The 12,969-nt window shown below is 36.9% G+C and overlaps 2 pseudogenes; one reads left to right on the top strand and one right to left on the bottom strand.

Moving 5' to 3' along the window:
* Positions 1-7,003: 7,003 nt before the first annotated feature.
* LOC121788672 lies at positions 7,004-9,988 on the top strand (annotated as a pseudogene).
* A 387-nt stretch (positions 9,989-10,375) lies between these two features.
* On the bottom strand, positions 10,376-12,899 carry LOC121788671 (annotated as a pseudogene).
* Between the last annotated feature and the right edge of the window lie 70 nt (positions 12,900-12,969).

Below are 12,969 nucleotides of genomic sequence, written 5' to 3' on the forward strand. Positions count from 1 at the left end.
GTGACTCATTTCTAACACTTTGATATTAGCTATTTTTTCACTTTAGCTATCTTAACATGATTAGTAAGTTATGAATGTCTTTTAATTAAGTATTGATTCTTGCTATATAGATCGTACGAGCTTTGGAAGGGGACGTGTCTCTGGAGGTCCTAAACGCGTGTGCGAAGGTGACGTCGACGCTCTCTACCAGCGGCTCGGACTACGACTTGAGGAAGTTCGGTAAGGGCGCGTTGTCGAGCCAAGAGTTCGACTCGGGAGAGTCGGTGCGGCCGAGGAGTTGAAAGAGTTGAGAATTGAGTTGATGATACGTGTATGTTGTACACTTGCAATACATATATAGGCGAAATTTGTTATTTGCTCGGACGTGAGAGGTGATGGTTAAAGACGTACAATATTGTAGCCTTTTTAAATTTCACATTTTAAAAATGTTATAAATGCCATGCAATGTAATTTTTGTCTTACATTCATGTTTACTACTTAGTCGATTTTGTTTCATCATGCCTCTATTATACTATACTATGAATAGTGACTTTTATATAATTATTTATATAAAATATGATTAAATTATAAAACTTTATTATAGAAAAGAATTTAAAAAATGAATTTGATAGGGGCTTAAGAGCATCCACAACCATGCTCTTGCCAGCGGCACGGTTGTGGGCCCGGGCGGTACTATTCATGTCTGCTCTCTGGCAAGAGCACAACACCCACAACTGTGCTGTGCTCTTCTGCAAGGACGAGCACAATTAATTTAATATTCAATTAAACATAAACATTTCCATAATACTAAAATTCATTAAAAAACATAAATAATATTACAAATGACAAATAAAATAAAAAACGACATAATTAAAATCCTAAAAATTAAAAATTACATAATTAAAATACTAAAAATTAAAAAAAACCACTACTCGTTGCCGAATTTCGCCCACATGTGTTTGATTAGGTCTTCTTGTAGCTGAATGTGGGTTCGGGTATCGCGCATTGTGTGCCTTGTCTCGATCCTCTGGCCAACCGTCGTATGCTCACCTCGGCGTGGGGGAGACCTCGCTGTTGAGCTTCCGGCTTCATCCTCGTCGTAGAAGCTAGCCGCCCTTGGCCCTTCGTCGGCTATAATCATGTTGTGTAAGATAATACACGTGAACATGATGTCGGCGATATTATTCACGTACCACAGCCGAGCCGGGGCCTTCACAATGTTAAATCGGGCTTGAAGGACCCCGAAGGCTCTTTCAACGTCTTTCCGCGCGGACTCTTGACGCTGCGCAAAAAGAACCCGCCTCGGATCGTGCGGGTTGTGGAGCGTCTTCACGAACGTCGACCACCTTGGGTAGATACCATCGGCGAGATAGTAACCCATGTGGTATGTATTTCCGTTGATGGTGAAGTCGATCGCCGGTGCTACACCATTCATCACATCATTGAAGAGTGGTGAAGAATAGAGCACGTTCAAGTCGTTGTTGGCTCCGGCAAGGCCGAAATATGCATGCCAAATCCATAGGCGGTAGTCGGCGACCGCCTCAAGGATAAGTGTTGGGCCGCCGCCTTTGTGACCGCTTAAGTGTTGCCCCCTCCAAGCATTCGGGCAATTCTTCCACCTCCAATGCATGCAGTCAATGCTGCCAAGCATTCCGGGGAAGCCATGGACTGATTCGTGAAGACGCAGCAACCGTTGGCAATCATCGGTGCTGGGTGCCCGAAGGAATTCATCCCCGAAAGCTGAACGAACGCCCTCGCAAAAATTCTTTAGACAAAGGATTCCAGTGGACTCACCGATATGCAAATACTCGTCGAAGATGTCGGCCGTTTGCCCAGTAGCGAGTTGTCGGATGGCACACGTACACTTCTGCAACGGCGTGATACTTTGCCGGCCGGCTGCATCTTGACCTGTTTGGAAGAATTCAACACGTGCGGACAATGTGTTGACAATTCGCATGAACAAGCGCTTTGACATGCGAAAACAGCGCCTGAAGTAATCTGCCGGAAACCGCGGCTGGTCGGCAAAGTAGTCGGCAACGAGCCTTTCGTGGGCTCCCTCCCGGTCACGATGGATATAGCGCCGATTTGATCTGGTTCGTTGAGGAGGAGGAGCGGGGGTATTCGCCGTGACATATGCTTCATAAGCGGCACGATGTTGTTCGTAATATTCTTGTTCTTCGCGTTCCGCTTCCGCCATAATATGGGTGAAATCCATTTGAGGTTTTGAATGAGGGATGAATGTGTTGATAGTTTGTATGAGAATTTTAAGAATGAGAGATGAATGGGAGATGAATTGATGTGATAAATGGATGATGAATGTGTGTATTTATAGATGATTTTGGGGGAAAAAAAAAAAAAAAACTCAAAAAAATTCAGAAAAAAGGGGAAAAAAACGGCCATATTTTTGGGATTTGGAATTTTTTTTAAATCATTTTATATAATTTAAAAATGATTTTAAATAAAAAATAATAATAATTCAAAGGCAACGGCTATGCCGTTGCCCAATCATAAGCCGCCACGTTGCCTGCATTTTTTTCTATTTTCAATTCGCAAAAACCATCAACAAAAGGCGAAAAACTCTTCTTTGGTTTGATACAATGTAGCTACTCAATCGTGAGCCTCCACGTGTCAATTCACATTACTAAAAAATAAAATAAAAACGAAAAGCATAATAAGGAATTTTCATATTATTTTTTTAATTTAACTTTTAATTTTTAAAATTTAAGAGAAATAGATAAAAAAGAGGATTTGAATGATTGAAAAAGTGAAAGTGGAAAATATCATTTCAGGTTTTCGAACTATAGTAAATATCGTACCCAATATTTGAGTAAAGTAGAAAAAATATCATACCCAATACTTAGATACCCTAATTTTATGAGAATTCAAAAATGTAATTCATAGATTGAGGGCAATTTCGAGTGAAAATAGGTCAAGTATTGAAAAAACCCCTAAATTTAGGGATTACCACGTGATATTTTTAAGAGTGAACTACGAAAATGGTCCATGGACTATGGGTTTATCTCGCCCATAGTCATTGGACTTTAAAAATATCACCAGACAATCCTGGACTAAGGGTTTATCTCAAAATTGGTCATTTTGGCTTTTTTTTCATCCGAAAATGCCTTTTAGGGTGCTAGGCAATTTGGACTTTTTACACTTTAACTATTTAAATTTGATATTATTTCAGTGATGTACTAAATCTGTTATTATTTTAAAATTATCATTCTTCCTTCCTTTTGTCATCCTTCATTTTGTTTCTTTATTTCAATATTAGATTTAATTTTATAAAACTAAATTTAAAATTTTTAAATATCAACAATTTTTTTAAAATTAAAATTATTAATTCATGGACATTATAAATATTGATTAACACTATTAATTTTTGTTATTTAATATAATATTCAGCTGAATTGAAGAAGTACAGAAAAATAATACTTAATCATGATGGAAATATAAGAGCTATTCTACTTAGCCTTCGTTCGGTTGTTATAATTGCTTGTGATAAAATAATTTAAGAATTAACAAAATTTTATCGATATTTAAAAATCTAAATATAAAATTTAATTTTATAAAATTAAATCTATTATTAAAATAAAGAAGCAAAATGGAGGATGAAAAAATTGAAGAAAAATGGTAATTTTGAATAATATCATATTTAGTACATCACTGAAATAATATCAGATTTAAAAAGTTAAAAGTATAAAAAGACCAAATTGTCCAACACCTCAAAAGGGCATTTTCGGGTGGAAAAAAAGACAAAATGACCAATTTTGAGATAAACCCTTAATCCAGGGTTGTCTGGCGATATTTTTAAAGTCCATGAATTATGGGTGAGATAAACCCATAGTCCAAGAACCATTTTTATAGTTCACTCTATTTTTAAAGTTAGGGACTACTTATTTTTGTTCAAATTTGATAGTTCAAATAGCATTTATGTAATTTAGTAGTAGTAGTGTTTACTCTTTTAATTAAATGTCAAATATCATTAATACTAAGTTTAAGTTAAAGTAATATTCAGTAATTAAAAAATATTAAACTTAAATAAGATATTTATTTAATCATTATAAGTAATACGGAGTATTTGCTTAACACAAATGGGGCGAAATGAGTGGAAAATAATGCACTAATAGTTTCAGTTGACCATCACCACCCACTATTTTTCTAAACAAACTGCGACATTTTGCGAAGAGAAATCACAAATTTACACAAACCACAATTCCTAACAGCAATTCGTTTCAAGAAACCGCATTTTACACAAACCATCAATCCATAACTGCCATTTTAGTGCCGGTATTTTTCTATAATATTTAAATCCATGTGTATCATCACCATATCTCCAAAAAGTGAAGGATTATTTGAACATGGCATTCAGCGCTTTGGTTAGCATTTCTTCCCACTTTTCCCCCCTTTTGTTACCTTAATCACTAACGAAGTCGCAATGTTTTGGTTGGAATTATGTTTGATGATTTCAGTTATTTTTTGCAATTAATCCTAGCATAAGGAGTACATTAAACAAATTGATGCAATGTAGAGACAATGCAATCCTTCAATGCAAAGCTCGGTGTACATCCGGAGGTTGGCCTCAGGCAGGGCTCGGAAACAGGGTGGCGAGCCCGAGGCGGCGAAAATGGGAATGCTGAAGAAGTTCACGAGGGGGCTGGGGCATTCGTTTGTACCCAATAGGGATAATTGGAGGGTGTGTTGTGCTGGCTATAATGATCGCAGGTCACACAGGGATGGCAGCATTCGTGCGGTCGCCGATAGTGCATGTCACCAAGAAGAATAGGGGCTCCATGCGGAGGTGGAGGTAGACAACCCGGACGCCTACATCCGAGCCGGCGACAACTTTGTCAACAAATCCTTCCTCCGTAAGGTCGGCCACCTGCAGGAGACACAGTATGGCGAATCTGGAGGCGCCAATATATACACGCGGTATGTACCACCTAATATCATTTTCACAATATAGCATTAATCTTTTTCTTTTTCTTTTTTTAATTTTTTGGCAGCTCTCGTGAAAGTGATACTTTGAGAACGGTTGGAGTGGTTGAGAAGAAGTAGACAGACGGATGATGCGTCTGTGTTCTTGTTAATCTAATAAATAAGTCGAGTGGAAGTTTTGATCTATTGTAGTTAAGTTGATTTATAGTATTAGCTTGTCTTGTAAAGGTGCATTTGCACGACAGAGGTGCTTTTCTTTACTCTCTTTCAATATATATTACTCCTAATACATTATGATTTGTGCAACGTTATTTTATTTATTATTATTATTATTATTATTATTATTATTATTATTATTATTATTATTATTATATTTTGAAGTATGAAGCGAATGAATTCATGATTGCCGCGTAAATATACTTTGGGAGAGATTTTGGTTGTTAGTTTTAATTTCAGTGTATAAAAAATGGACCGAAATCATGCATCTCTATATATTTTTTATTTTTTTATTTTGGTATTCGAAAAATTATTTTGTGTCACGTTCATATGTTTTTATTGTTGGATTGTGTTCTTCGTTAGCATCTAGTGCATTATTAAGTTATTATTATGATTTATGGCCATATTTAAGGGGGGAGATTAACCCAAAAATAAGATAGACAAATATCATACACTTATCCTAATTTTATCTTCTCTACCAGCAAGCAAGCGCTAATTACCACAGATTAATGAGTTCAGTGAGGTGAAATATGAGCAAAATGTAATGAATTTGATGGAGTAATTCATAAATAGTTCCTTCATTTGTTTTATTTTCAATTTGCAAAATCCATCTAAGCAAAAAGCGAAAAACTGTTCCTTGATTTGTTACAATACATATTCAACAGGCTACAGCTACTCAATCGTGAGCCTACACGTGTCGATCCACATTACTAAAAAAGGAAAATTGAAAATGAAAGGCATAATACGACGATCAAAAGTTGCAGAGACACCCTCACGCCATCATCCATGCAGTGCTCCTCTTTCTCTCTCTGCCCCTGCAAAAATACACATTTTCTGTCTCACACTCACCTCTAAAACCCTAGAGTCGCTTCTGCACTAAGTTTCTCCTCTCGGCTGCGTACATTTTCAGTTAGCCTCTTCGAATTCCGGTGCTTCTGTGTTTAGAGATGGTGCTATATGCTTCGCTATGACTTCGTTTTTAGCTATCCTCTGATTTTAAGTTTGTGGATAGTTATGTTGTTGATAGATTTAATTTTGACTGGGAGGATGCGTTTTTTCTATTTTGCTCCTGTATTTTTCAATAAATTTTTGTATATTTTGTTTTTTTTGCCTTTCATCGTGAAGAAAATAAGATGGAAATCGGTTGGTAGAAAGAGTTTGGAGACTGGAAATTGGTTGACGTGATGTGTTTTACGGCTTGCTGGTTAATATGGTGTTATTGACGACGCTCTGTTATAAAAACACCTTCCATTCGAACTGTTTTTTGGTTTTTAGCTTGGTGTGAATTTCAAACTGTGGATACTTGTATACTTTCATATTTTTTCGAGACTTCGAGATGGTGTTTCGATTTTCACAGGGATGTTTTTTTTATATATATAAAAACAATTTCGCATGACTTGTTCTCGTTGTTGTTTTTTTTCCCCCTGGATGTTGTTTTTTTCCTCTTGCAATCCTAATTCCTAATAAGGAAAACTATAATGTTGGAAATCGGTGGAAAGAACTTTTGTAGTCGAATTTCTGTGTTTTACCTGCTTGCTGGTATAATATGTTACTGTTTTAAGACTGTTCCACTAAGAAAATAGCAATGAATAGAGGAGGTTAGAGTTTTTGGTGTTTGGATTTGAACTATAGCTCCTCTGTGGTGCTATTGACTGAAAATAATGAAAGCAGAAAATCTCAATTGTTATCATTTCAACGAAGCTGCTATCTATGATGCTATTGACATGAAAATAGTGAAATCAGAAAAATGCCAATGTTATCATTTCTTGTTTTCAACTAAACTGTTACTAGTGGTGTCATTTCTTTGTTCAAGCTTTTTTATGCATCAACTCTACTGCAGGTATTGACTGTTGGTGAAGATGTCTAACTTATCGGAGAGGATACTACTGATATAAGTGATTCTGAGTTAGAAGAGTATGCCGATTCATGCTTTCTCCGTTTGAAGGAATCGAGCCACATTATTAGAGTGTCAGATGATGAATACAAGTGCCCTTACTGCACTCACAAAACGCAGCAGATATTTCGCTTTAAGGATCTACTTCAGCATGCTGCTGGGATAAGCCAGGGATCAAGTAAGAGGAATGCGAAGGACAGGGGAAGACATTTAGGCCTGAAGAAGTATATTCAAGAAATAAATGCTGTAAAAAATCATCAGCGAGTGAAGTGGATAACAGAGCTCTTCATGAGAGCTGTGACAAGAATGAACTCTATGTATGTCCATGGATGGGAATTGTGGCAAATGTTCCTGTTCAGTGGAAAAATGGGCGTAATGTTGGACCAAGTGGCTCAAAACTTAGGGATATGCTAAGAAATAAAAGGTTTAATCCTGTGAGGTAATCCCTTTGTGGAATTTTAAAGGTCACTCTGGGTATGCAATAATAGAGTTTAAATGTGAGTGGCTCGGACTCTATGATGCCTTAAGGTTCGAGAAGGCATATGAGGCTCGGCATCAAGGAAAGAGGGACTATTTTGGGATGATGAAGAGAATGTGGACAAGCTATATGGTTGGGTGGCTCGAGAGGGTGATTCCACACACAGACAATGTTGTTGGTGACTATCTACAGAAGCATGGAGATCTGAAGTCAATAGCACAACGTCAAAATGAGGAGAAGATTAAAAATAGCAAACTACTCTCCCAATTGGAAAATACATTAGATGCACAAAATAGGAACCTGAAAGAAATGGAAAACAAATGCAAAGAAACTTCCATATCCCTTATCAATGTGATCGGCGAAAAGGATAAGATGATCCAAGCTTTCAATGAAGGTAAATACATTTTTGGTGTTGATTATAGTTCTCTATCAATATATTTCTCTTGTTCTTGTCTTTCTAATATTCTCTGGTCTTCCCTTTTTTTAGTCTTGAAATAGAGCTCACGTAAATCTTACTTTTGCAACATCTATTAGAAAGAAGAAAACTGCAGCAAAGTGCTAGTGGTCAACTAGAAAAAGTTCTCCAAGAACATGGTAGAATCAACATGCAATTGGAAGTTCAGAGGAAGAAGCTGGAGGAAGAGGAGCAAGAGTTGAAGGAACGTGAAGCTCAAAATGAAAATGAGAATTTACGGCTCAACCATGAGAAGAAACAGGTAATATACCATCCTCCATGTCACATTCATTGGAAAACAGGACTCATCTCAGCTAGATTTATATCAATGGCTCATATCTGATCATGGTAAGGCTGGCTGTGTCGGTGGTCGCTTAAATCTATGTTGGGCATGTTCATTACCAATGCTCAAGTGTGTAGAATTTTCAAGATGTTATAGATGTGACTTATTTACTGCATAAGTGTTTGATAATACTCATTTTTTTTAATGTAGAATGAAATGGCAATCTTGAAATTAAAGAGGGCAGATAAAAAGATGTTACTCTTGGCAGAAGAATATAAGGTGCTGCTATTTTATTATATAACTCGAGCAAATGAATTTATGGTTTATATCTATAATTTAACTTAATTGATTCTCTTAGAAAGAGAAAGAGAATCTTCAGAGAAAAATGATTGACTTAGAAAGGGAACTTGACGAAAAGCAAGCACTGGAGTTGGAGATACGACGTCTCGCAGGGAGTCTGCAAGTAGTAAAGCACATGGGAGATGATGGTGACAAGGACATGTTGGAAAAATTTAGTGCCATACAGAAAGAACTAGAAGAGAAGGAAGAAGAACTTCAAGATCTTGATCAACTCAGTCAAGCTCTTATTGTCAAAGAACGGAAATGCAATGATGAATTGCAAGAAGCTCGGAAGGAACTAATAAATGTAAGAAATCAACATTTTCATTCTTATTTGATTTAACATCTAGGTATATGCTAACTTTGCTTCTTTTTTGCTGCTACATTACAAAATTGAAAGTATCTGCATTGTTTATGTACTTGCTGATGATGTCTCCTTTAGGAAATAAGTAAAAAGGGTTGTATATGGTGATTAGAACAGAATATATAATGCATTCCGTGATTATTTTTGAACTAGAGAATGCAAACTGTAGTAGCATCTACACTATCTCTGCATTTAATTTCTGTCAATTTTTAAAAAATACAAGAATGCTTTCTGCTAGTTTATGAAGGACCAGTCTGCTCGGGCCATCATTGGGGTCAAGAGAATGGGAGGGTTAAGTAGTAAAGACTTTTTACCAGCAGCTAAAAGGATGTATTCGGATAGCAAGACAGAGCTCAGAGCTGTTGAGCTATGTACGAAATGGGAGAGTCGCATAATGGATTCTAATTGGCACCCTCTCAAGATCATCCAAACTGAAGGTGGTAAAAGTGTGAAGGTATGTGTTTCTAAAACTGAGGTATGAAACATTGTTTCCTAGTTTGCATAACTTCTACACATACCATCCCCATTAACAGAAAAAAATACAGGTTTGCCATGTGTGGACAATTAGCTCTCAAACATGGAAAAGCATTTTTATGCATGTGAATTTGATATGTGAGTTTGTGTTGCAAAATGAATGTTTGCTATTAGCTGGAAGTTGAATTTTATAGCGTATTTCTTGAAGTATATTGACAGACTTTGCCTAAATGGCCTTTTTTGATGCTTTAAAATCCGAAAATGATGGGTGCTATTTTCTTCCCTGTCATTGTACTATTAGGCAATACTAAATGAAGAAGATGAGGAACTGGCACAGCTGAGGATTAAGTTAAGGCGAAGAAGCCTACCAAGCAGTTACAACAGCTTTGCTGGAGATGAACGAGTATAATCCAAGTGGTAGGTATGTAACCAGCGAGCTGTGGCATAACAAAGAGCAGAGAAGAGCAACCCTGAAAGAAGGTATAGCATATATCATCAAGCAACGGAGCACACTCAAAAGCAAGAGACGCTAGAGACTAGTTCCTTTACAAGTATATGTATCCCCTCATCACAAACCTCAGTGTTCTTGTTCTGCTTTTTGTTTTTATGCGTTCTGCTGGAGTTGATCACTGGAACTAGAATTTTGACTTTTGCCTCCATGAATGAATGGTAGAATACTTGTTTGCAAAATTCTGCAGAATACTTAGTCACAATTCACGAGTCATATATTTGGTTTTCTATCTGTTAGTGACTCTTTGTATTCATGTTGTTTACATATTCCTTAATAATAGCCTTGTGAAAAAAGCAGTTGTTTGTAGAACCTCTGCTGCTTGCAGACAATTTCACATTTTCACTACCACCTTTGTAAAATTGATGATGATGATTAATTTCATGATATGAAGATTCTTGTAACAAGTGAATTGTTTTGGTTTTGGTAATGTGAGCAGGTTTGAGTGTTTCAGCTCAAATACTATTGCATAAAAATTTTCATTTATCTACTCAAACTGTCTGTTAGGCATCTCAAAGATTACAAGAAAAAAAATACAACCAATAATGGTATCACAACCATAGCTTGGACATACGAAATCTAGAAATTTGGATGGAGATATGACGACACTCATTTTCCACAAGAATCGGTCTCCAACTTCAGTTGACTCTTCTATGCCCTCCAAAAGCCCAGATCTGTCAGGGTATAAAATTAGTAATGAGATTCACAATTCATGTCTATACATAGTATGTTTTTGTTGGTGTATTTTAGAATATTCCTAAGCAGGAAAGCCATCTTGTTAGCTAAAAGGAGTTTGAATGCATAATGGTGATGATGGGCGATAAAATAAGACTAACCTTGAGGTTTGAGTCCCAACTTCTGTACATAGGGCACTACCATCAGCAGACAGTCCCAAACAGCTGATCCGACTACCGTGAGAATTTTGAAGTTTTCCCAAGTCCAATACAACCTATTAACAGGGCAGACGGGTTGAAATTGAGTAGCATATCTAATTTTCTATTAAACCATAACAATACAGACTGAGCATACTAAAGCAAAAATATTTATACCTCGGCCAATAGAGTGTCCCAGACGTAGCAATCTCCATTGGTGTATCCAGCAAAGAGGAGACGGCCAGAAGTGGAGAATGCAATTGAAGTTACATGAGGAGCCTCATTATCAACATGTTGTTGATTGTACTCTTGTAGCTGGGGCCTGTTCTAATGTCAAACAATCTGCAAGTTCCATCATCTGAACCCGTTCCAAATCTATACCCATCAGGAAAGAACTTCACTGAATTAACATCTCCCTCGTGGCCATGAAAAGTACGAGATGCTCGACTAGCAACACGGGTATCCCACAGACGGACTGTTGAATCACAGGAGCCAGATATGAACATTCTAGAGTTGGATCCATTTATAGAGACACTGAATCAGAAAGAAAAAAAAAAGGATTATTAAAGTCATTGACAATAAAAACAGATAAGCGCTAATGCAAAAAATTTCATGTGCGCGCTAGAAGAAAGATAACGAGCATGCCTTAGAACGTCAGCAGTATGCCCAGACTGGAATTCACCTCCAAACACGGACGTCCTTAGGCCAGTGGTAATATCCCATAGGACACATGTTTGGTCACCAGAAGCAGTTATAAGGTGGTATCCTCATCTGGAACATACTGGCATGATGATACATAACCCTTGTGCCCACTAAGCATTCTTGATACTGGAAGATTTCCATCCTTGTCGGTTTGAGAGTTCAGATTAAAGATAGAGCACATACTATCTAGGCCACCACAGGCAACAGATTGCCCACTGGGTGAGAAAGCACAAGTCATTACCCATGCACAAGGTAGCTTAATTGCGTGAGTCTTCTGGCTTGTGAGAGCATTCCAAACTATTAATCGTCCATCTTGAGATGCACTGACTATACGATTCCTTTCTGGAGTCCAATCCAGCGAATACACCTAAGAACCATTTCAGATTTGCTTACTAAAATGAACTCAGGATACGAAAAAAACTTGTCAAAAACATCTCTTAGGGCAGACAGTTTCTTTTTTAGTGGATGCATCAAATTTGAATTATTTCTATCAAAGCTAAGAAAGTCAAAAGTGATAATGGGATTGATTTACAGCTGACATATGTGGGATTGCCAAACAGTAAGGCTTTGTCACATTCAATCTAGTGCTACGCAGAACCTTGCAGCGAGACCTCAATTGACTAGGTAAATTCTTGGATAAATTTATGCCTCTAGTTTAACATCTATTCATGGTCATGAATCATGATATACAATATACTGTAGAAACAATTCCAGATAATTCACCTGGGACTCGAACAAGACTTAAGAAAAGACAAAAAAATCATGACAATAAAGAGAGGCAGGGAATGCACATCTATAACCTCTTATCTTTGCAATAAAGAGAGGTTGCTTATCAAAATAATACTGAACCAACCTCATCCAAGGCAGCATACAGAATGGTCTACAAATTAACTTATTAATTTACAAATTTTGATCAAATAGGTAGTATAAATAAATGATATTTTTGTAGTATATCTTTGATACAAATATATCATTCTTTTGATAATCTAGTCTGGTAAACAATACAATTATCTCAAGCATGACATGCCGAATGTTTTATTCATATCTCACAGACCAGAATTTACAAATAGATGAACAACCAGTGTAATGGAACAATTATTGTATTCATTACCAATGATTATGAATGATTTCAATTTCCCTCACAAGAGAAAACAACCCAATGATAACAAAAATTAGGTAACTGAAACTGGGAAAAAGCTGGAGACGAAAAGTTACGCAAATTAGGTCATTAAAATTGGGCAAAATGTCGAAGAGCAAAAAAGTGGTAATTTGAAGCAATCGAAAATATAGAAAACAAAGGATTACCTTTCCGGTGTGGCCCTGAAGAGTCCGGCAACAAACAAGATCAGTGGTCCAAAACTCACCCGAGTTGTCCCTGCGACCTGGCGTAGCCGGCGACTGCAAAACAGAGAGAAGTTGGATGGAAAGTTGGAATGGTTTAGAAGATCAATAGTAAGATGATAGTTAG

The sequence above is a fragment of the Salvia splendens genome, unplaced genomic scaffold (assembly GCF_004379255.2).
Source record: "Salvia splendens isolate huo1 unplaced genomic scaffold, SspV2 ctg1117, whole genome shotgun sequence".
NCBI classification, from domain to species: domain Eukaryota; kingdom Viridiplantae; phylum Streptophyta; class Magnoliopsida; order Lamiales; family Lamiaceae; genus Salvia; species Salvia splendens.